The sequence below is a fragment of the Hyla sarda genome, chromosome 2 (genome assembly GCF_029499605.1).
Source record: "Hyla sarda isolate aHylSar1 chromosome 2, aHylSar1.hap1, whole genome shotgun sequence".
NCBI classification, from domain to species: Eukaryota; Metazoa; Chordata; class Amphibia; order Anura; family Hylidae; genus Hyla; species Hyla sarda.
In genome coordinates this window covers 10,876,494-10,899,738 of record NC_079190.1, presented here as the reverse complement: position 1 = coordinate 10,899,738, position 23,245 = coordinate 10,876,494, and positions in this window count along the sequence as shown.

Sequence of the window (23,245 nt, the reverse complement as noted above, 5' to 3'; positions counted from 1 at the left end):
CCAGCCAAGGTGGCGCATACTTCGTCACCATTATTTTGCAAAGAAAACTGTACCCGCTTTGCACAGTCATGTGGCGGAGAGGGTGAACCACTCTATGAACTTGTCTGTGTGCAGAACAGTGCATGCCACGGTTGATACGTGGAGTAGTAGCTACGGCCAGGGGCAACATATGGCCAAACCATAGTTTTACTCTCTTGCTGTGATTCCTGGGCCAACTTGCTAGGGCAGAATTCAGGTATAGGCCATCTGGCTGGCTGGGGCAAATTTCAAATTGATTGCGGTTGCTTTTGCAAACACCTTGCAGCCAGCCAGGGCTACTGGCCAAACTAAAATAGATTTTTGGGGAAATCTGCTACTTCCAGCCAGGCCTGGGTCCCCTGGCTGGGGCAAAATTCTAATTGATTCCAGTTGCTTTTGCAAACACCCTGCGGCCAGCCAGGGCTGCTGGCCAAAGTCAAATAGATTTTTTTTTAAAACCTGCTGCTTCCAGACAGGCCTTGGCTGCCTGGCTGGCTGGGGAAACATTTTTATAGATTTTTTTGGAAACCTGTTACTTAAATCCAGACCTAGGCTGTCTGGCTGGGGCAAAATTCGAAATTATTTTAATGACTCTATGACTCCATCATGTAAACCACTGTGTGACATGCTGAGGGTTGCTATTGCAACCTCCCTACCACCCTCCAGCCAGCCAGGCCTGGGTCACCTGGCTAGCCAAATTCAAATCTCAACCTGCTGCTTTACGCAGACTAGCACAGCTTTCTCCAGTAAGCCACTATGAGATGTTCTGCTGGTAGTTTCATACAGGTCTACGCATACACAACCCATGCATGTCAGTATCACCAGTCCAGGAACCATACAATTTAAAGGGGTTATCCAGGAAAAAACTTTTTTTTATATATCAACTGGCTCCAGAAAGTTAAACAGAGTTGTAAATTACTCCTATTAAACAATCTTAATCCTTTCAGTACTTATGAGCTTCTGAAGTTAAGGTTGTTCTTTTCTGTCTAAATCCTCACTGATGACACGTGTCTCTGAAAACGCCCAGTTTAGAAGCAAATCCCCATAGCAAACCTCTTCGAAGCTGGGCGTTTCCCGAGACAGGTGTCATCAGAGAGGATTTAAACAGAAAAGAACAACCTTAACTTCAGAAGCTCATAAGTACTGAAAGGATTAAGATTTTTTTAATAGAAGTAATTTACAAATCTGTTTAACTTTCTGGAGCCAGTTGATATATATAATTTTTTTTTTTTCCTGGAATACCCCTTTAAATTTAAAAACCACCACCTTCCTGCTGCTACCAGTCTGCCATCTCCTGCTTTATGCTATTGACATAAGTCCACCATCTCATGCTGTATGCTAGTAACATCAGTCAGCCACCACCTGGTGTATCCTGGATACTACTAGAAACACTAATCCACCATCACCCTACTTCCAGCCAGGCCTACATTTACACAACCCATCATCCACAAAAAAAATTGACAATTTTTGACACGCTTGGAAAACCCACTGCGTCTTCTCGTGCATATGAACACTGGCAGGCATCTACCCATACTTTCTGCCACTTTTTTTTGGTGTGAATAAGCCTAAAATATGGCCAAACTGTAATTGTTACCATGGGCTAGTTACCTTGCCCCTACTTCCATTCAACCCCCCCCCCCCTGCCCCTGCTTCCATTCCAATCCGCCCTGCCCCTGCTTTAATTCAAATTCCCCCCTACTTCCATTCAAACCCCACCCTGCCCCTGTTTCCATTGACTCCTACCCTGCCCCTGCTTCCATTCACCACATCACTCCTGCTTCCATTCATCCAAGGGCTCCTGCCCCTGCTTTCATTCAACCCCCCTGCCCATGCTTCTATTCACACCCGCCCTGCCTCTGCTTCCATTTAAACTCCCCCTGCCCCAGCTTCCATTTAAACTCCTCATGCCCCTGCTTCCATTCAACCCCCCTGCCCCTACTTCCATTCAAATCCCCCTGCCCCTGCTTCCATTCAAATCCCCCCGCCCCTGCTTTAATTCAAATTCCCCCCTGCTTCCATTCAAATCCCCCATGCCCCTGCTTCCATTCAACCCCCCCTGCTTTTGCCGCTGCTTCCATTCAAACCCACCCGTTTCTGCCCCTGCTTCCATTCAAAACCCCCGCTTCTGACCCTGCTTACATTCAAACCCCTTCCCCCCTTCCTTTGCGCCCATTTTCACAAAAAATCCCACTCCCCAACCTCACCTGTGTGCTGTACTGTACGCAGGCTACTGGGAAGTGGTGACAGGGACGATTCCCCGCCCGGCGTCCGGACGCAGGATCCTCTCTGGCAGAAACATTCAGTGCATGATGCTGACGCTACCGCCAGGAGGGAAATTAAAATATTTGAAAAAAAAGTTTTGGCCACCGGAGCCCACTGCACCCCAGGCACTGCCGAATGGCACCACAATGTGCTGGGGCTCCCCAGTTTGGAATCACTGTTGTATGGATACTGTGTGGGCAATTTTTGTTTATTTTAATGTATTTTTATTTTTTTTTATTTTTATTTTTTTACTTTTTTGTTGATTTTGTTCCTTTTGCTTTGGCTGGGAATATACTGTAACTTAAAAATAAATAAATAATGCCTTTAAATCTTTCAATAATTAGAGTATATTTTATTTTATTGTCTTTTTTCTCTTACTTTTTGTTGATTTTGGTCTATTGACTTTGGAGGAGGACTTTCATTGCCTCGCTTTCTTTGCTGTGACATCACATTGGCCTCTTATATCAGTATCTTGCACCAGCCTACGTAGTACCATATATACTCGAGTATAAGCCAAGTTTTTCAGCACAATTTTTCGTGCTGAAAACGCCCCCCTTGGCTTATACTCGAGTGAGCAAAAAACGTTTATGGCTTAGCTGTGAGGGGATGGTCCGGTCCATCCATTTCCGCCTGTCAATCCCTTCCCTTCGTCATCATCCAGGATCCCCTTTAGTTTTCTACTCAGCTCCCCTCGGTGCGAAGGAAGGGTGAGCTGGTCCAGGCCGTCCATCTTCGGCCATCTATGCTACAGGGACCGTCTGGTGGGGAGGGTTAGTCGTTCCGGGCTGACCATCTTCACCAGTAGGCCCTCTTTTCCGCTCCGGGCTGGCCCCAAACTAGTGACGCTGCATTGACGCCACCGCGCAGGGACATTCATGCACAGGGACATCACGGACATGCCTGCGCGTGGTCGTCAACACAACTTCACTGGTCCGGGGCCAGCCCGGAGCGGAGAAGAGGGCCTCCCGGTGAAGATGGACCGCCCGGAATGTCTAACCCTCCCCACTGGACAGTCCCTGCAGCATAGATGGCTGAAGATGCACAGCCCGGACTAGCTCACCCTTCCTTCCCACCGAGGGGAGGGGATTAGAAAACAAAAGGGGGGTCTGGATGATGACGAAGGCCGCAGTGGTCTTCAACCTGAGGACCTCCAGATGTTTCAAAACTACAACTCCCAGCATGCCCGGACAGCCGATGGCTGTCTGGGCATACGGGGAGTTGTAGTTTTGCAACATCTGGAGGTCCGCAGGTTGAAGACCACTGAGAAGGGATTGACAGTGGTGATGATGAAGGGGGGGGGGATGACGAGGGTGATAATGACAGGGTGATGATGACGGGGTGATAATGACAGGGTGATGATGATGGGGGTGTTAATGACAGGGGTCTGGATGATGACGGGGGGGATGATGACATGGGGGGATGATATATTTCCCACCCTAGAATTAAAGTCGAGTCAATAACTTTTCTTAGGTTTTTGAGGTGAAATTTGGGGCCTCGGCTAATATTCGGAACGGCTAATACTCGAGTATATATGGTAATTAATAGCAAGACTCTTGAGTTAGGAGACTTCACCATAAGGTTCCTTGAAGATGCTCTCCCTGTAGCCCCGGCCGCTCACATCTCCCCACCATCTCGATGAGATCTGTTGTTTATGGCTCAGGGCAAATCATTACATCTCATCAGTGCGAGACTAATAGGGACAATATTGTCATTAGCCGCTGTTACCGTAATGAACCCTGAGGGGAGACGTGAGCTGCAAAGCCCTCAGGTTACAGGCGCATTTTATGTCTCTTGTGTTTCCAATCAAAGACTTGTGAAGTGAGACATGATTTTCATTTCATTGTATGACCACAGATACGTCTTATTGACCATTAAACCATTAACCTCTTAAGGACCCAGGGTTTTTCCATTTTTGCACTTTCGCTTTTTCCCCCTTACCTTTAAAAAATCATAACTCTTTCAATTTTGCACCTAAAAATCCATATGTGGCTTATTTTTTGCGCCAATAATTCTACTTTGTTGTGACATCAGTCATTTTACCCCAAAATCTACGGTGAAACAAAAAAAAAAAAAAAAATTATTGTGCCAACAAAATTGAAGAAAAAACACAATTTTGTAATTTTTGGCGGCTTCCGTTTCTACACAGTACATTTTTCTGTATAAATGACACCTTCTCTTTATTCTGTAGGTCCATACTATTTGAATGATACCCTACTTATATAGGTTGGATATTGTCGTACTTCTGGAAAAAAATCTCTATAACTTTTTTATTTTTCCGCATACGGGACGGTATGAGGGCTCATTTTTTTGTGCCATGATCTGAAGTTTTTAGCGGTACCATTTTTGTATTGATCGAACTATTTGATCATTTTTTATTCATTTTTTCATTAAATAAAAAGTGACCAAAAATACACAGTTTTGGACTTTGGAATTTTTTGCGCGTACGCCACTGACCATGTGGTTTAATTAATGATATATTTTTATAGTTACGACATTTATGCACGTGGCGATACCACATATGTTTATTTTTATTATGGTTACATATTTTTATATGGAATTTGGGAAAAGGGGGGGGGGTGATTTAAACTTTTAATAAGGAAGGGGTTAATGGGTGTTTTTTTAAACTTTTTATTCAACTTTTTTTTTAACACTTAGGGGACTTTTAGGAGGAATCATTAGATTCCTCATAAAGTTCAATATGGTTTCATAGAACCACATTGATCTGTGTGCTCTACGCTCGATTGATATAGCCTGGTCTTGCCAGGCTTTCTCATTAACAGCGTAGCAGCCAGCACAGGACGTGAGATAAGTCCTCCGGCTACCTCAGCAGTGGATCACCCCCTCCCCCCCCCCCCCCCAGTGATTGTGCTGCGGGGGGGGGATCCACCCCACAGGACCACCAGGCATGGTTTAAATGTCCCTTTAGATGCCGCTGTCAACTTTGACAGCGGCAATCTAAGGGGTTAATAGCCAGCCACGGCAATTGCCACATGTTGGTTATTAATGCTGGCCCCCAGGACAGGAATCAGTTGGGGGCCGGCTCGTATGGCGTGGGCTCGAGTTGGGAGCCCGCGCCATACAACTGTTACCGTATCAGGACGAGCCGGCTCGTCCTTAGATGGCAACTGGTTAAGTAAAATAATGTAACCAAAAATAAACTTGAATATACATGGTATCGCTGCGTGTATGAATGTCCGAACTATTAAAATATAACATTAATGGCTGAGGCAGGGAAAAAAAAAACATTAACCATTCCCTGACCAGGGAACATAAAACTGTTCACACACAGCAAATCCAATAGCTGTGTGTGAACACAGGCCAATACAGACATGACATCATCCAAGCGTGGGACAACTTACATTTACAGCATTCGTTTAACACTCAAAAAGCTAGTAAAAGCTAGAAATAAATGCTAGCGAATATGAGATGGCATTGGTGACGGTGGAGTTATGCAGAGCTAAATTAGAATTAAGAGCAAGACTGTCTGAAAGAGCATAGGCCACATTTATCCACAATTTTTTAAAATAGATCGCAGCTTTACAAAATTCCATCATGGAAACCAAGCGCGATAAATTTCTGCGTGATAAAAAAAGATTTTGAGACCCAGCAGATATTCTCTTGGAACAAAATGAAAGGAACAATAATGACTAATGAGGATATCGTCCTTAATCTCACAGATATGGAACTGGACAACTCTATGAGATTAGTTCTTAAAGGTGTACTCCGCTGCTCAGCGTTTAGAAAAAACTGTTCTGAACGCTGGAGCTGGCGCCGGGAGCTCGTGACGTTATAGCCCAACCCCTCATGATGTCACGCTCCGCCCCCTCAATGCAAGTCTATGGGAGGGGGCGTGACAGCCGTCACACCCCCTCCCATAGAATTGCACTGAGGGGGTGGGGCGTGACATCATGAGGGGGCGGGGCTTTGACGTCACAAGCTCCCGGCGCCGGCTCCAGCATTCGGAACAGTTTGTTCCAAACGCTGAGCAGTGGAGTACCCCTTTAACAAACGACTCAACTTGGATTTAACAGAGGACTTTGGTTTCATACAATTCCAGGAGGACTTTTAGAAAGGGATTCGTAAAATCAATTAAAAAAAAAATATTTCTCCATTAATACTTTGTTTAATAAAGAAAATGCATCTAAAACAGAGGGTGATGAAAGATGTCAGATTGGCCCTCTGGGTTTCTGTGTACTGAAAGAGTTCGGGGAGGAAGAAAAAACGAGTCTGTTGTTACCAGCTGATATTTCAGATTCTAATATATATGATTTGGAGGAGAATAGTGATGATGGTTTTAAGGGGGGCAATCCATCTGTATTTAATCCTCCTATTGTGCAAGGAAGCCCCATAGATCTATTTCACAAGTCAGTGATTAAAGGGGTACTCCGGTGGAAAACTTTTTATTTTATTTTTTTAAATCAACTGGTGCCAGAAAGTAAAACAGATTTGTAAATTACTTTTATTTAAAAAAAAAATCTTAATCTTTCCAGTACTTATTAGCTGCTGAATACTACAGAGGAAATTATTTTCTTTTTGGAACACAGAGCTCTCTGCTGACATCACGAGCACAATGCTCTCTGCTGACATCTCTGTCCATTTTAGGAACTGTCCAGAGCAGCATATGTTTGCTATGGGTATTTTCTCCAACTCTGGACAGTTCTAAAAATGGACAGAGATGTCAGCAGAGAGCACTGTGGTCATGATGTCAGCAGAGAGCTCTGTGTTCCAAAAAGAAAATAATTTCCTCTGTAGTATTCAGCAGCTAATAAGTACTGGAAGGATTAAGATTTTTTAAAGGAAATAATTTACAAATCTGTTTAACTTTCTGGGACCAGTTGATTTAAAAAAAAAGTTTTCCACCGGAGTACCCCTTTAAGGAGATAAAAGCCCTAATATATCCATCCTCCCACCTGAATATTTCTTAAAGGGAAAAGGAAGCCCTAGAAAAATTAAGAAAGAGGGAGGATATCCTCATTGCAAGGGCCAATAAATGGGGATCAGTTGTTTTGTGGAGTAAGAAGGATTGTAATGATGAGGCAATGAAACAATGAAATAGAGTAACAATGAGACATACGTGAAGTTAAAAAGCGATCCTACCAATCATATAATAGACAAGTTAAGATCATTTTTACGCAGATCTTATGAAAAAGGGTATCAACTTCTCCCCAAAAACCCAAGGAAACCAAAATGGTACCTGCTACCTAAGGTCCACAAATCGGGGAGCCGATCCCCGAGACATCCTATCGACTTGGGGATCGGCTAACCTACCCAATATCTGTCACGTTATATCGACTGGTTAATCGCACCTTTACTGATAGGAATACCATCCTATCTAAAAGATTCAGGCAATTTGATTAAAATATTGGAAGACTTCCATTGGCAGCCAGGGTTCAAGCTCACATATATAAATGTGGAGAGCCTGTACACCCGCATCCCTCATGAGGCGGGTGTACAGGCAATCTGTGAAAAGTTAGCAAGCACAGATAAATCTATGGAGTTTATAGAATTTGTTGAAGAGTCCCTTTATTTTTAATTTTTTTAAATAACTGTTTATTTTTGAAAATGTTAAGACATTTTATAAACAGCAAGTAACATGTAACAATATAGAAGAAACAAATACAGACATATCGCCAGTGTAGACACCAGTTGAGTAGTTTTTATCGCCCAGACAATAAACTAAACCTCAATTATTATGTACAAAGGTAGAGACATGAAATCAAAAGAAACTAAATCACGGAGATAAAAAAAAAAAGAAAAACAAATGACTCCGCCCCCATGTGATGTCACGCCCCGACCCCTCAATGCAAGTCTATGGGAGGGGGCGTGACGGCCGTCACACCCCTCCCATTGCCTTGCATTGAGGGTGCGGGGCGTGACGGCACACGGGGCGGAGTCGTGACGTCACGATACTCTGTCCCCGTGGTCGGGAGGTAAAAGACTGGGAACCTCCAGTGCTTCCGGCAGTACTTAGAGGTGGGTGCTGCATGCTAGATTGCGGGGGTCCCCAGTGGCAGGACCCCCATGATCAGGCATCTTATCCCCTCTTTGTGAGCTCTCCGCAGGAGGCTCCATGTGTGTAGCATGACAACCACAGGGCCGGGGTATCGTGATGTCACTACTCCGCCCCCTTTGGATAGGGGATAAGATGTCTTGGGGCCGGACTACCCCTTGAATAGAAAGATGGGATAAGTAAGAGAGAAAGAAAAAAAATAAGAAGTCAAGATCATTGATCCGCATAGATTTATCCTTAAAGAGTAGCTCCCACCATCCTTTTTTTTTCTGTCCCTGCCTATTGTCCATCTATCCATAACCCCCTCCCTGCCTTTAATTTTTTTTTTTTACTAGATTAAAAATGCTTTTTTGTCTGTCTGGTAGTGTGCTCACTACCAGGCAGACTTCTCCAGCAGGCTCGACGTCACTGATGCCTGCTGTGGCCGACACTTCCGCCCTTAGTTCATCTACACAGGGTGCCTCCAACTGTTTCACCACTACAACTCCCAGCTTGCCCTGACATCAATTGGCTGTCAGGGCATGCTGGGAGTTGTAGTGGTGTAGCAACACAAATATCCTTCCTTTGCCGCGACAATCAACTCTATAATACACCCCCCCAACCCCGCGACAATCAACTTTCAACTCTCTAATACACCCCCCGAACCCCGCGACAATCAACTATCAACTCTATAATACACCCTAACCCCGCGACAATCAATGCTGTAATACACTGAACCCCCCAACCCTGCGACAATAAACTCTATAATACACCCCCCCCCCCCGGACCCCGCTCCCCAAACCCCGCTCCCCCTCATACCAAACTGCAGGACAGTCCGGCAGCAGCGACAGGATGCCGGGAGGCGGGGCCGGCTTGCGAGGCCAGAGAGCAGGGGAGCCAATGCGCGCTTCTTCTGTTCTCAGCGCTCGCTCCCGCCTGTCTGATTGACAGGCCGGGAGCGAGTGCAGCCTAAATGAATTAGGACCGATTGCCCGGCCAGCATCGGTCCGAGTTCAGGTGTGACATCACGACAGGCTGCAGCCGGCCACTAGGAGGGAGACCCCTAGTGGCCGGTTTTCAAATGTAAAATACAGTATGTTAATAAAAAATAAAAAAAATTAAGTACATATAGAGATCATCCCCAGTATGAGATTTATTCCCCTGCAGTCCATACATCCCCAGCCCGTGCACCTTCTCATCCTCCCCTTCACATAACACTTATCTTCTCTGTGTTCTTTCTCCTGTGCAGACCTGCGTCCTTAGAATACAGAGCAGGGGGAGGGGAGGAGCTGTATACTCAGCTGGAGGAGATGAGGGGGCGTGGCTTATTCCTCTCATGCAGAAAGAGAAAGAAAAAAAAAAAAAAAGCTGTGACATCTTGTCCACAACAGACTCAGAACTGTGGACAACGGTAAAAGAAAACCCTCTGAATTACAGAACTTCCTGCCCAACAAACAGGTAAGAAAAACACATACATGCTGACAAAACATATAACACATGTATATTGCAAAAAAACAAAACTTACAAAGAAGATGCCAAATAGTCACAAAAAATTAACCACCGGAGTACCCCTTTAACCCCTTAAGGACGCAGGACGTAAATGTACGTCCTGGTGCGGTGGTACTTAACGCACCAGGACGTACATTTACGTCCTGTGCATAACCGCGGGCATCGGAGCGATGCCCGTGTCATGCGCGGCTGATCCCGACTGCTGGTCGCAGCCAGGGACCCGCCGGCAATGGCCGACGCCCGCGATCTCACGGGCGTCCGCCATTAACCCCTCAGGTGCCGGGATCAATACAGATCCCGGCATCTGCGGCAGTGCGCGATTTGAATGAATGATCGGATCGCCCGCAGCGCTGCTGCGGGGATCCGATCATTCATAACGCTGCACGGAGGTCCCCTCTCCTTCCTCCGTCCGGCTCCCGGCGTCTCCTGCTCTGGTCTGTGATCGAGCAGACCATAGCAGAAGATAGCTGATAACACTGATCTGTTCTATGTCCTATACATAGAACAGATCAGTATTAGCAATCATGGTATTGCTATGAATAGTCCCCTATGGGGACTATTGAAGTGTAAAAAAAAAATGTAAAAAAACGTAAAAGTAAAAAAAAAGTGAAAAATTCCCTCCCCCAATAAAAAAGTAAAACGTCCGTTTTTTCCTATTTTACCCCCAAAAAGCGTAAATTTTTTTATAGACATATTTGGTATCGCTGCGTGCGTAAATGTCCGAACTATTAAAATAAAATGTTAATGATCCCGTACGGTGAACGTCGTGAACGAAAAAAAAAAAGTCCAAAATTCCTACTTTTTTTATACATTTTATTAAAAAAAAAAAATGATAAAAAATGTATTAAAAGTTTCTTATATGCAAATGTGGTATCAAAAAAAATTACAGATCATGGCGCAAAAAATGAGCCCCCATACCGCCGCTTATATGGAAAAATAAAAAAGTTAGAGGTCATCAAAATAAAGGGATTATAAACGTACTAATTTGGTTAAAAAGTTTGTGATTTTTTTTAAGCGCAAGAATAATAGAAAAGTATATAATAATGGGTATCATTTTAATCGTATTGACCCTCAGAATAAAGAACACATGTCATTTCTACCCTAAATTGTACGGCGTGAAAACGAAACCTTCCAAAATGAGCAAAATTGCGTTTTTCGTTTTAATTTCCCCACAAAAATAGTGTTTTTTGGTTGCGCCATACATTTTATGATATAATGAGTTATGTCATTACAAAGGAAAACTGGTCGCGCAAAAAACAAGCCCTCATACTAGTCTGTGGATGAAAATATAAAAGAGTTATGATTTTTAGAAGGCGAGGAGGAAAAAATGAAAATGTAAAAATTAAATTTTCTGAGTCCTTAAGGCCAAAATGGGCTGAGTCCTTAAGGGGTTAAAGAGTACCTGTCACCATATAAATTACTCTAAACTACCTCAGGCTAAGTTCCCTAACTACTCCTAACACCTCTCCTGCCCTTAAAATGTTTTCTGAGGTTTAAAAAGCTCTGTATCATTCCTTCATTATTGCTCACATAGTGTGAGCTGCCAGCAGGATGAAGTGGGCGCTTCCCAGCAGGCACAATGTCACTGAAGCCTGCTGGGGGACGACTTCCGCCCTCTCATTTCAGCTGCTTCTCCCTGTCGGTAAAACTAATAAAGCTGGGAAGAATAGAAGACCTCTCTTTACTTGGTGACAGGTACTCTTTAAGTCAAAAATGGGCTGTTAACACCTTAAGGACGGAAAGTTTTACCATTTTTGTACTTTCGTTTTTTCCTCCTTTTAAAAATCATAACCCTTTAAATTTTGCACCTAAAAATCCATATGATCAATTATTTTTTTGCGCCACCAATTCTACTTTGCAGTGACATCAATCATTTTACCCAAAAATCTACGGCAAAAGAAAAAAAAAATTATTGTGCGACAAAATTGAAGAAAAAATGCCATTTTGTAAGTTTTGGGGGCCTCCATTTCTACGCAGTGCATATTTCAGTAAAAATGACATCTTATCATTATTCTGTAGGTCCATACGATTAAAATGATTCCCTACTTATATAGGTTTGATTTTGTCGGACTTCTGGAAAAAATCATAACTACATGCAGGAAAATTTATATGTTTAAAATTGTCATCTTCTGACCCCTATAACTTTTTTGTTTTTCTGCATATGGGGCGGTATGAGAGCTCATTTTTTGTGCCGTGATCTGAAGTTTTTAGCGGTACCATTGATGTATTGATGGGACTTTTTGATCACTTTTTATTCATTTTTTCATTATATAAAAAGTGACTAAAAAGTTGGACTTTGAATTTTTTTTGCGCGTACGCCATTAACCGTGCGGTTTAATTAGCAATATCTTTTTATAATTCGGACATTTCCACACACGGCGATACCACATATGTTTGTTTTTATTTACACAGTTTTTTTTTTTTTTATGGGAAAAGGGGGGGCGATTCAAACTTTTAATAGGGGAGGGGTTAAATGATCTTCACTTTTTTTTTTTTTTTTTGCAATGTTATAGCTCCCATAGGGACCTATAACACTGCACACACTGATCTTTTACATTGATCATTGTTATCCCATAGGGACCTATAACACTGCACACACTGATCTTTTACATTGATCATTGTTATCCCATAGGGGACTATAACACTGCACACACTGATCTTTTACATTGATCATTGTTATCCCATAGGGACCTATAACACTGCACACACTGATCTTTTACATTGATCATTGTTATCCCATAGGGGACTATAACACTGCACACACTGATCTTTTACATTGATCATTGTTATCCCATAGGGACCTATAAAACTGCACACACTGATCTTTTACATTGATCATTGTTATCCCATAGGGGGCTATATCACTGCACACACTGATCTTTTACATTGATCATTGTTATCCCATAGGGACCTATAACACTGCACACACTGATCTTTTACATTGATCATTGTTATCCCATAGGGGACTATAACACTGCACACACTGATCTTTTACATTGATCATTGTTATCCCATAGGGACCTATAAAACTGCACACACTGATCTTTTACATTGATCATTGTTATCCCATAGGGGGCTATATCACTGCACACACTGATCTTTTACATTGATCATTATTTTCCTATAGGAAACCATTGATCAATGATTCTGCTGCTTGACTGCTCTTGCATGGATCTCAGGCACTGAGCAGTCATTCGTCGATCGGACAGCATGAAGGCAGGTAGGGACCCTACTGGTGTCTTACAGCTGTTCGGGATGCCGCAATTTCATTGTGACGATCCCAAACTGCTCCCTTAGCTAACCGACAATGTTGTACTTTCACTTTAGACGCTGCATTAAACTTTGAACATCGCGTCTAAAGGGTTAATAGCGCGCGGTACCGTGATCAGTGCCGCGCGCTATTAGCCACGGGTCCCGGCCGTTGCTAGAGGCTGGGCCCGACTCGCTATTACGCGGGTTATAGAGAGGGAGTGGGCGAAGGGCTTATAGGTATGCCCTCCGTCCCCAACAGGTAAAAAAAAAATTTATAATATATATATTTTTTTACACCTTCCCCCCCCCCCCAGGGGCTTATCATAATGCTATAGCATTCCATTGATCTATATTTTCGGCGCTCGATTGCTTATTGCTGCCAAAGACAGCATTAAAGGGGTACTTTTTTTTTAAAATCATCTGGTGCCAGAAAGTTAAACAGATTTGTAAATTAAAATAAATTTCAACCACACCTCAAGAATACCACCCTACCGGGTACACAATGAAAAAATGCTTACAACAGATAGTTTGAAAAAAATATAGAGAATTTATTAAAATAGAATTTAAAATGGATGGAAAAGACCTGATAACATATAAAACATCAGAACAATATTGAATCAATAGTAAATTTTGCTGCCATTGGGCCCTAATGGCAGAATGAAAGTAAATATCAATGAGCAACTACCGACAATTTATATGCACTGGCCCCTGGTTTTTGCTTATTACGCACAGGTAGGTTAGCGTTAGGTCCCGTGCCATCTGAGAAACCTTGGCGTTGGTGTGCGGGCTCTGGTATGTCCTTCATATAAGGATACACTGGCGAATGGACTACAAGGGCAGGATCTGCTCCCCCAGTATATATGCACAACTGCATTTGGGGTTGAGCACCTCCAGCCATTTGAGACCACGTTTTTTGTTGTTGTTCGACTATTTATATGCCAGCAAAACTGTGTATCAGCAAATACCAATGGTCCGGAATGGACTGTTAATCCGGCAATTGTAGTAATAGATGGAAAGTCAGTCTTTAAACTAGTTTAAACTGTGCTGCCCATAGTCTATAATCAGATGGATAGTTTATTCTCACCGTACCAGCTGGTCCCGTACTGTGACGGGCCGAAGATTGTGAGTCCTGCAGTGGCTGCAGTGTTACCGGCGGTGAAAGAAAGCCCCCGGAAAGTAGAGAATGGGAGAGGAGGGGGCACATGACAGGGGGTGTAGGTAGCGGACTTAGGATATTAGTAAGGTGAGCTAGGCTGGGGGGGATGAGGGGTTAAGGTGGGTGGAGCTAGGCAGGCAAGGGACTAGGAGTTGCAGGAACAGGAAGGGGAGGAGTCATTCCGGGGAGAGAAGCCATGTGAGAAGGTACCTGTGGTGGAGCTGGAGGCCTTGCTGCGGGGTCCGGGCTGGCTGGAGGAGCAGTTGCTGGGGGTGGCCTCGGGCTCCGGCTCGGGGTCCTCCTCTGGTCCTGCTCCGGGGCTTAGCTCGGGACCGCAGCGGGTGAGCACGCGCCGCTCTCGTGCGCCGTCCTGCTTGAGCCCTGACGTCATCCCCCGCGCGCGGCATCGCAGGGACACCCCGGCTGGGGATCCTCCGGCTACCTCCGTGGCCTCCGCTTCGGCGGGGAACGGCGGAGGGGCTGGGAGGACGTCCCGGCGGAGCCGGTGAGTGTCTGCGGCAGTGATCCAGGGGCCTTCCTGCTCGTGCCCAGCCGGAAGTGCGTGAGGCGCATGGTGGCGCCGGTATCGGGTGGCGGGGGCGGAGCCTGTACAGCGACGTGGACGGGAGCTCTCCCCTGTGCGGCCGGGCAGTCGGGCCCGGGCCGATGTGGCTACGCCGGACATGAGGATGAGGCCCACAGGATTGGTGGGCGGCAGATGTCAGTACAGTGAGGATCGAGGGGGGCACGCTGCAGGCCCTGCCTCTTTGGCTGCAACTGATCGGTCGCAGCTGGCGGGTTGCGGTGTAGCGGGGTTAGTAGCGTGGTGACCCCCAAGGGCTGTTGTTGGCAATTTAATGATAGCCAATGTAAATTTGGGAGCGAGTGCAAGTTCAAGCACGAGTGCTCCGGATGTGGGGGGCACAGTTTGTCCCATTGTTTCAAGCGGGGCAAGGGAAGGGGGGCTGGGGAGGTTGAGCAGAAGAGGGGCGACGCCGGTGAGGCTGGCAGAGATGTGACCATTCCTCACACGGTACCCCGATAGGGAGGCAGTGGCCTTGTTGGCAGATGGGTTTGAGTTTGTTTTTCGGATTCCGTGTGCGGCGCAGGGGGCGCAATTTGGCGTTGCCTCTGGTGTTTCCGGAGGTGAAACTGAATGGCGGGCCCTTTCAGGGTTGTGCCGTTGCAGGGTTTGCGCCTCTCCCCCTTGGGCTTGGTACCCAAGAAGGAGCCTAATAAGTTTAGGCTCATTCACCACCTTTTTCACCCTGAGGGGGCGTAGGTGAATGATGGGATTGACCCGGCGCTGTGTTCGGTCTCTTATACTTCTTTTGACTCGGCGGTTTCCTGGGTGCGCCGGTTGGGGCTTGGGATGCTGATGGCTAAAACTGACATCGAGTCGGCGTTTCGGCTGTTGCCGGTGCATCCGGACAGTTTTCACTTATTGGGTTGTGTTTGGGAGGAGGGTTTCTTCGTTGACATGTGTTTGCCTATGGGGTGCTCTATTTCGTGTTCGTATTTTGAAACGTTCAGCACCTTTTTGGAGTGGGTGGTGCGGGGCGAGGCCCAAGTGTCCTCGGTTCTGCATTACCTTGATGATTTTTTGTTCTTGCGTCCGGCAGGGTCGGCGTTGTGTGGGGTTTTGCTGCAAATGATGGAGAGGGTGGCGACCCGATTTGGGGTACCATTGGCCCCGGACAAGACGGAGGGGCCGTCCACAGTGATTAAGTTTCTGGGGATTGTTGTGGATTCGGTTCGGATGGAATGCCGGTTGCCGGATGACAAGTTGGCTGAATTGCGGACGGCGGTGCGGGTGCGCAAGGTTCAGCTGCGGGAGGTTCAGTCTCTGCTGGGTCGCTTGAATTTCGCATTATGCCGATGGGGCGCATCTTTTGCCGTCGGATGGCGGAGGCGACTGCGGTTGTGCGGAGGCCGCATCATTTCGTGCGCCTCTCGGGCGAAGTGCGGATTTGGCGGATTTGGAAGTTTGGCAGGTTTTTCTGGCACGTTAGAATGGCATGTCCATGTTGATGGAGGCCATGGTGTCCAGCGGGGATCTTGAGCTGTTCACGGACGCGGCGCGGAGCGCCGGTTTTGGGGCATTTTTGCAGGGGCAATGGTGCGCAGGGAGTTGGCAGGAATCCTGGCGGAGTTCGGGGTTGGTGCGGAATCTGGCTCTGTTGGAGCTGTTTCCGATAGTAGTGGCGGTGGTGATTTGGGGTGGGCAGTTGTGGAACCGCAAGGTCTGCTTCCTCTGCGACAACCTTGGGGTCCTTCAGGCGGTGAATTCCCAGATGGCAGGGTCTCCGCCGGTGGTTCGCTTCTTACTCCATTTAGTGTTGCGGGGGTTGGAGCTTAACGCGCATTTTGTAGCCAGACACGTACCGGAGGTGCAGAATGATATTGCTGACTCTCTGTCTCGGTTTCAGTGGGACCGTTTTCGGGAGTTGGCACCGGCGGCGGAGGCGGAGGGGCTAGCCTGCCCGGAGTGGCTTTGGAGCATGGTCTGACTGTGGCATTCGCCCTACTTCGCCGGTTAGTGTGTGCGGCCACGTGGGACGGCTATAGCCGATGCTGGACTTAATGGGAGGCGTTGGCGGTTGAGGTGGGAGCGCCTACCGCCTCGGCAGGTTGGGAAGCATTGGTTTTGTATTGTGTGGGTAGGTTGTTTGGGGACATGGTTACGATGTCTGGTTTGAGCCGACGCCTATCGGCGCTGGCGTTTTGGGTTAAGCTGCAGGGTTTGTAAGACTGGATTAAGTCCTTCCTGGTGCGTCAGGCGGCTCGGGGATATCGGAGGGGTGCGGTGATGTGGGACTCCCGTCGGCCTGTATCTCTCCCGTTGCTGGTGCGCTTGGGGGAGGTATTGGAGGGGGTCTGTAGTTCAGGTTATGAGGCGACTCTGTTCAGGTTGGCGCTGGCTTTCTTTGGGGCATTTCGCATCTCTGAGCTGGTGTCGCCTAGTGGACATCGTGCAGGGGGTTTGCGGTGGGTTGATGCGGTTTTGGTGGGTTTGGTCTTGGAGTGTGTTTTGCGTAGGTCAAAAACGGATCAGCTGGGCAGGGGCGTTACAGTGCGTCTGGCGGAGTTGCGGGGGTTGGGGATGTGCCCGGTTTCCTGCTTTAGGGCTTTTGTGGCGCGGTGGGGGGCTCTCTATTGGTGCACGAGGACGGTTAGTTTTTGTCCAAGTTTGTTTGTGCAGGTTTTTTGCAGGTGCTTGGGAGTGTTGGGCTACGTGGCGGGGGAGTATAGTTCGCACTCTTTTCGCATTGGGCGGCTTCTAGTTGGGGCTTAGGGCCGGAGGTTATTCGCCGGCTAGGGAGATGGGAGTCGCAGCGATTCCTGTTGTATGTGCGCCCTCATTTGCTGTAAGATTGGGCGTTGGGGGATTGGCGGGTGTTGGCTGCGTGGTAGGGTGCGTTTTGCGGACTGTTCCAATATTTCTTACAGATCCGGGGCCCTGCTTGGTGTGAATTGTGGGGCATTCATATGTGCGCAGGGGCGGGGAGAGGGCTGCGTTGCGACTGGATGGGCAGCAGTTGGGTTTCCCGCGGGCAGTGGCTAAAGTTCGTTGGTTGGGGCGTGAGGGGGCTATTGTGGTCGGAGCTCCTCCTATTCGTGCAGTCCTATGTGGAGGTGGATCGGGCTCCAGATGTTTTAGTGGTTCATGCTGGGGGCAACGACTTGGCAGTGCGCACCTCCAGGTCGCTGCTCCGAGACATCAAGTTGGACCTGTTATGGCTGTGGTCCTCTTATCCTGGGCTGTTGATCGTGTGGTCGGACATGGTGGCGCGGGTCACGTGGCGGCAGGCAAGGTCGGTGATGAAGATGAATAGGGCCAGGGCGTGTGTTAACAAGGCGGTGGCGAAGTTTGTGGCCAAGAATGGGGGGTTCGTGGTCTGTCATATGGAGCTGGAGGGGTCTTCATCAGAGTTTATTGACCGGGACGGTGTGCACTTGACGGACATCGGGATGGACCTGTGGACTTTGTCCATCCGGGAGGCTGTGGAAAGAGCAGTGGCTTTGTGGAGGGGCGACCGGGTGTAAGGGGTCACAACCGGCTGCTGTGGCGTGAGCTGAAGGGGGATTTGGAGGCATTCTGGAAGGATGGTGGAGGCCATGGTCATAATGGCCGGGGGGAGCTGGGTTGGGAGCCAGCTAATCATGGGGGTCCCTAGCGGAAGGGACAGAGTGGGTCTCCGAAGGTGGTGCCCTTGGGTCAGGTGATGGTCGACCAAGGGCAAAGTAGGAGACAGTGCTTGGACGAGAAGCTGCCTTGGGTCCCCTTCCAGAATGGGGAGGGTTATATATTTTTGGTTGGGAGGTTATGTTAACCCTGGATCAGGTTTTGTAAATTCTGTTATTCATTTGTTATTTAAGTTGTTGTTGTTTATTAAAGAGTAAAATGGTATATAATTGTTATTTTGTTAATAAAACGGTTGGTCCGCTGTGGCCTTTGCACCATACGAGGAGTCTGTGGTTATTTATGGGGATAGTGGTTAGTAAAAGGGGGTAGTCAAGGTGCAAGGGTAGCGTAACTCTACTCTCCCCTAGTCAAGAGCAGGGTATCTTTACAATCCTGTACAAATAAAGGGCTGCGGCAGGAGACTCCTCTGCGAGCGGTCCGTGGTGTTGGAAAACACCCGTTCAGGGGTCGGACCCTCACTCAGTTGTTTTTGTGGCTGGATGTTGGTGGTGGAGGCAGTGGCCTTGCTGTATGCTTGGTAGGTGAAACTTTGTTGATTCATGCAGCAGGTGTGATAGGTAGTTGTGTTCCGTTGTTTTGTGCCGGCTTCAATATAGGTAGTGCATCTCAAGATCGTTCTGTTCAGACGTCCGGTGCGTGCGCCCAGAGCAATGGAGGTGCAGAAGACCGGAGCATCGAGGTAAGTAAGTGACCAGCGGCACGTCCTCTTCGGTGTTCCGACCACCGCTTCTCCGGTCCCGGAACTAATGCTATTAGAAGCGGTGGTCGGAGCACTGAAGTGGGCAGTACACAGGCATACAGCCTCCAGCCATACACTGTATATGGCTCGAGGCTGTATGTCTGTGGGGAACACTGCCTGCCTAATGCGGGGAGAACTATGCTGCACCTAATGTGGGAGGAACTCTGCCTGCCTAATGTGGAGAGAACTATGCTGCACCTAATGTGGGAGGAACTCTGCCAGCCTAATGTGGGGAGAACAATGCTGTACCTAATGTGGGGAGAACTATGCTGCACCTAATGTGGGAGGAACTCTGCCAGCCTAATGTGGGAGGAACTCTGCCCTGTATATAGTGTAGGGGGGGGGTGGAGTTATTCCGTGCTAGTTCTGGCCTAGCTTAAGGCTAATGTGCTGTGTGCAGAGCTCCATGTGAGCTGCAGTGTGGAAAGGAGTCGAGTGTGAGGTGATTCCAAGGGAAGCCTAAAGAAAATCTTTTATCAAATCATCCCGCCATTCTGCCAGTGTTCCCCGCACAGGAGTTGGGGAGTTCATACCCTGGCGCTGTCAGTAAATTGGACCTTAGAAGAACACTAGTCAGCAGCGTAGGATATCTCTAAGTCTCAAGTCTGTCATAACTAGTAGCAAGTCAATTCACGTGGGTGAAAAGCACCACAAGTCCCAGCAAGGCCACAGGGCTCCTACAGGTTACACTGCATCCCCTCTACTCTGCTCTGTACTGCGAGTATTGTACCATCTGCTCCTGCCTCAGTAAAAAGACAGTTATCCGTAACCTGGCGTCTGTGTGTTTATTGCCCAGCGCCTGGCCCAGGAGAATCTGTCTCCTCCTCGGACCATGTAGGTTAACGGTGCACTGGTGTCACGATTTATCTATCTATCCAATCTCATATCTATCTCATTTCTATTTATCTATCTATCTCATATCTATCTATCTATCTATCTATCTATCTTTATCTATCTATCTCATATCTATCTATCTATCTGCCTATCATACATATCTGTTGTATATATTTTTCTGTCTATCTTATATTAATGTGTGTATATTTTACAATTCTCCTGACTTATTCCATAAGGACATATCTATGTGCGCTGTGCAGATACATTCTCTTGTGGGATATTAGTAAAGAAAGGATATTTCGATGTCAAAACATGTTTATGACATTGTTCATCCAGTGGAATCTATTGGGGAGCGGGGAGCAGATATATACTGCTCAGCCACTCACTCCTGTATACTGCTCTCTGCACTATGCAGATTATTGCTGGAAGAGGAAAGACTCATGTGATCGTCATACAGTAAGTAGAGGACAATGATCATAAGGTGCGGAGTTGTGTCCCTTATAACTAAAACTATGGAAGATTTAGAAAGGTTACACTTGGAGGTGTGGGGTGGGGGTGGGGGCACTACTATATGTGATGCTGTTTTATTAGGTGGCAAAGCAACGAAGTTGCATAGGACACCTATTGTTTTTGCTCAGATTATAATTATTATTATTCTTGTTCCGTGGCAAAATATGTAGGGGTAGACCCATGAGCTGTGCATACTCTTGTGTAATGTAAAGGTCATAGGTCACATGGTAAGGCTGCCATCTTGGTTTTTGTGGTAATTGTTGCACAATATTCAAAAATCTTCTTCTCTGGAACTGCTAAAGCTACAGATAAATGATTTGCTGTATGTGGATACACTGTCCCGAGTCAGATTTGTTCATTACAAGTCTGCTAATCACATGGTTTGGCTGCCATTTTGGATTGCACAATATTCTACAAACATCTTCTCCAAAACCGTTTGTTAGAATAAGTTATAATTTGGTAGACATGTTCATGGTTACCTTCTGTACCAAGGTTGTTAAAGTTGGTTAATTTGCATAATCAATATGGCCAACCCATGCCAATAACATTTAGATAGAATTAATAATAATAATATGTAACTTTTCAAATGTGTGTAATATGTAGATGTAGAGTAATACAGGATATAACTCAGGATCAGTACAGGGTAAGTAATGTAATGTATGTACACAGTGACCTCACCAGCAGAATAGTGAGTGCAGCTCTGGAGTATAATACAGGATATAACTCAGGATCAGTACAGGATAAGTAATGTAATGTATGTACACAGTGACCTCACCAGCAGAATAGTGAGTGCAGCTCTGGAGTATAATACAGGATATAACTCAGGATCAGTACAGGATAAGTAATGTAATGTATGTACACAGTGACCTCACCAGCAGAATAGTGAGTGTAGCTCTGGAGTATAATACAGGATATAACTCAGGATCAGTACAGGATAAGTAATGTAATGTATGTACACAGTGACCCCACCAGCAGAATAGTGAGTGCAGCTCTAGAGTATAATACAGGATATAACTCAGGATCAGTACAGGATAAGTAATGTAATGTATGTACACAGTGACCTCACCAGCAGAATAGTGAGTACAGCTCTGGAGTATAATACAGGATATAACTCAGGATCAGTACAGGATAAGTAATGTAATGTATGTACACAGTGACCTCACCAGCAGAAAAGTGAGTACAGCTCTGGAGTTTAATACAGGATATGACTCAGGATCAGTACAGGATAAGTAATGTAATGTATGTACACAGTGACCCCACCAGCAGAATAGTGAGTGCAGCTCTGGAGTATAATACAGGATAGGACTCAGGATCAGTACAGTATAAGTAATGTAATGTATGTACACAGTGACCTCACCAGCAGAATAGTGAGTGCAGCTCTGGAGAATAATAAATATTGTAATTCAGAACCAGTAAAGAGAGAGTTGCACAAAGGATGGGAAGGGGATGCCCCACCGGATAAAAGGGGGTTCCCAACTTCATTATTGTTAGAAGTGATAGATCGCAACAGGGGCCCTAATGGGTGGTCTTAAGGGCACTAGACCATATAGGGAGGGTGCACAGGGATTGCAGGGAGAACATATAGATGGCTATTGGGCTGCGACATGGGCAGTAACACCATAGAAGAAAGCAGTTGGTATGGCAGGGGTTAACACAGGGCCTCCTTCCTTTTTTCAATACATAGGGGTGGACCATAAAGTATTTCCTCCCATATTGACTTTACTTAAGCCAATGGTTCCTCCTCACTGCTTCTGTGGATCCCGGAAGCTGGTTATCTCACTCTTCCTCCCTTTAGGTAACTTCTCCTGCATCATGTTATGTTACTTTAAATCACAGCTGGACATTTTATCAGACAATTTGGTTAGGCAACCATAGCTTGGAAGGCGGACTTGCCCTTGGTCATATGGCTGCCTTGCTGCATGGTACTTGTCTGGATCAAGTTTTCTTGTTGAAAAATTTATTGAAGGCTTAAAAGAGAAATAAAAGCCGCAGCCGACCACCGTCCAGCAAAAGTAATTCTGTCCTTTGTAATAATTTAGTACGCATAGGAGCAAGAAGCAATGGCGGTTCGCCCTCAAGGTTAATTTGCCTCTGACTATCTGCAGTCTAGACTTTACAGCTGTGTTTTGGTGGAGGCATAGCCTAGTGATATTATCGAACAAAACTTATCTTGCTAAACAATAGCATTGGGATTAGGTGAGTATACACAGAAATGTGTTCAAAGTCTTCTGATCACGTGTATATACATGCTTCACTGTAGGGATGGTATTGGGCAGGTGATGGGCAGTGCCCGGTTTCCTCCAGACATGATGCGGCCCCCACCATGATCACTGTAGGGATGGTATTGGGCAGGTGATGGGCAGTACCTGGTTTCCTCTATACATGATGCTGCCCCCACCATGATCACTGTAGGGATGGTATTGGGCAGGTGATGGGCAGTGCCTGGTTTCCCCCAGATATGATGCTGCCCCCACCATGATCACTGTAGGGATGGTATTGGGCAGGTGATGGGCAGTGCCCGGTTTCCTCCAGACATGATGCTGCCCCCACCATGATCACTGTAGGGATGGTATTGTGCAGGTGATGGGCAGTGTCTGGTTTCCCCTAGACATGATGCTGCCCCCACCACGATCACTGTAGGGATGGTATTGTGCAGGTGATGGGCAGTGTCTGGTTTCCCCCAGACATGATGCTGCCCCCACCATTATCACTGTAGGGATGGTATTGGGCAGGTGATGGGCAGTGCCTGGTTTCCTCCAGACATGATGC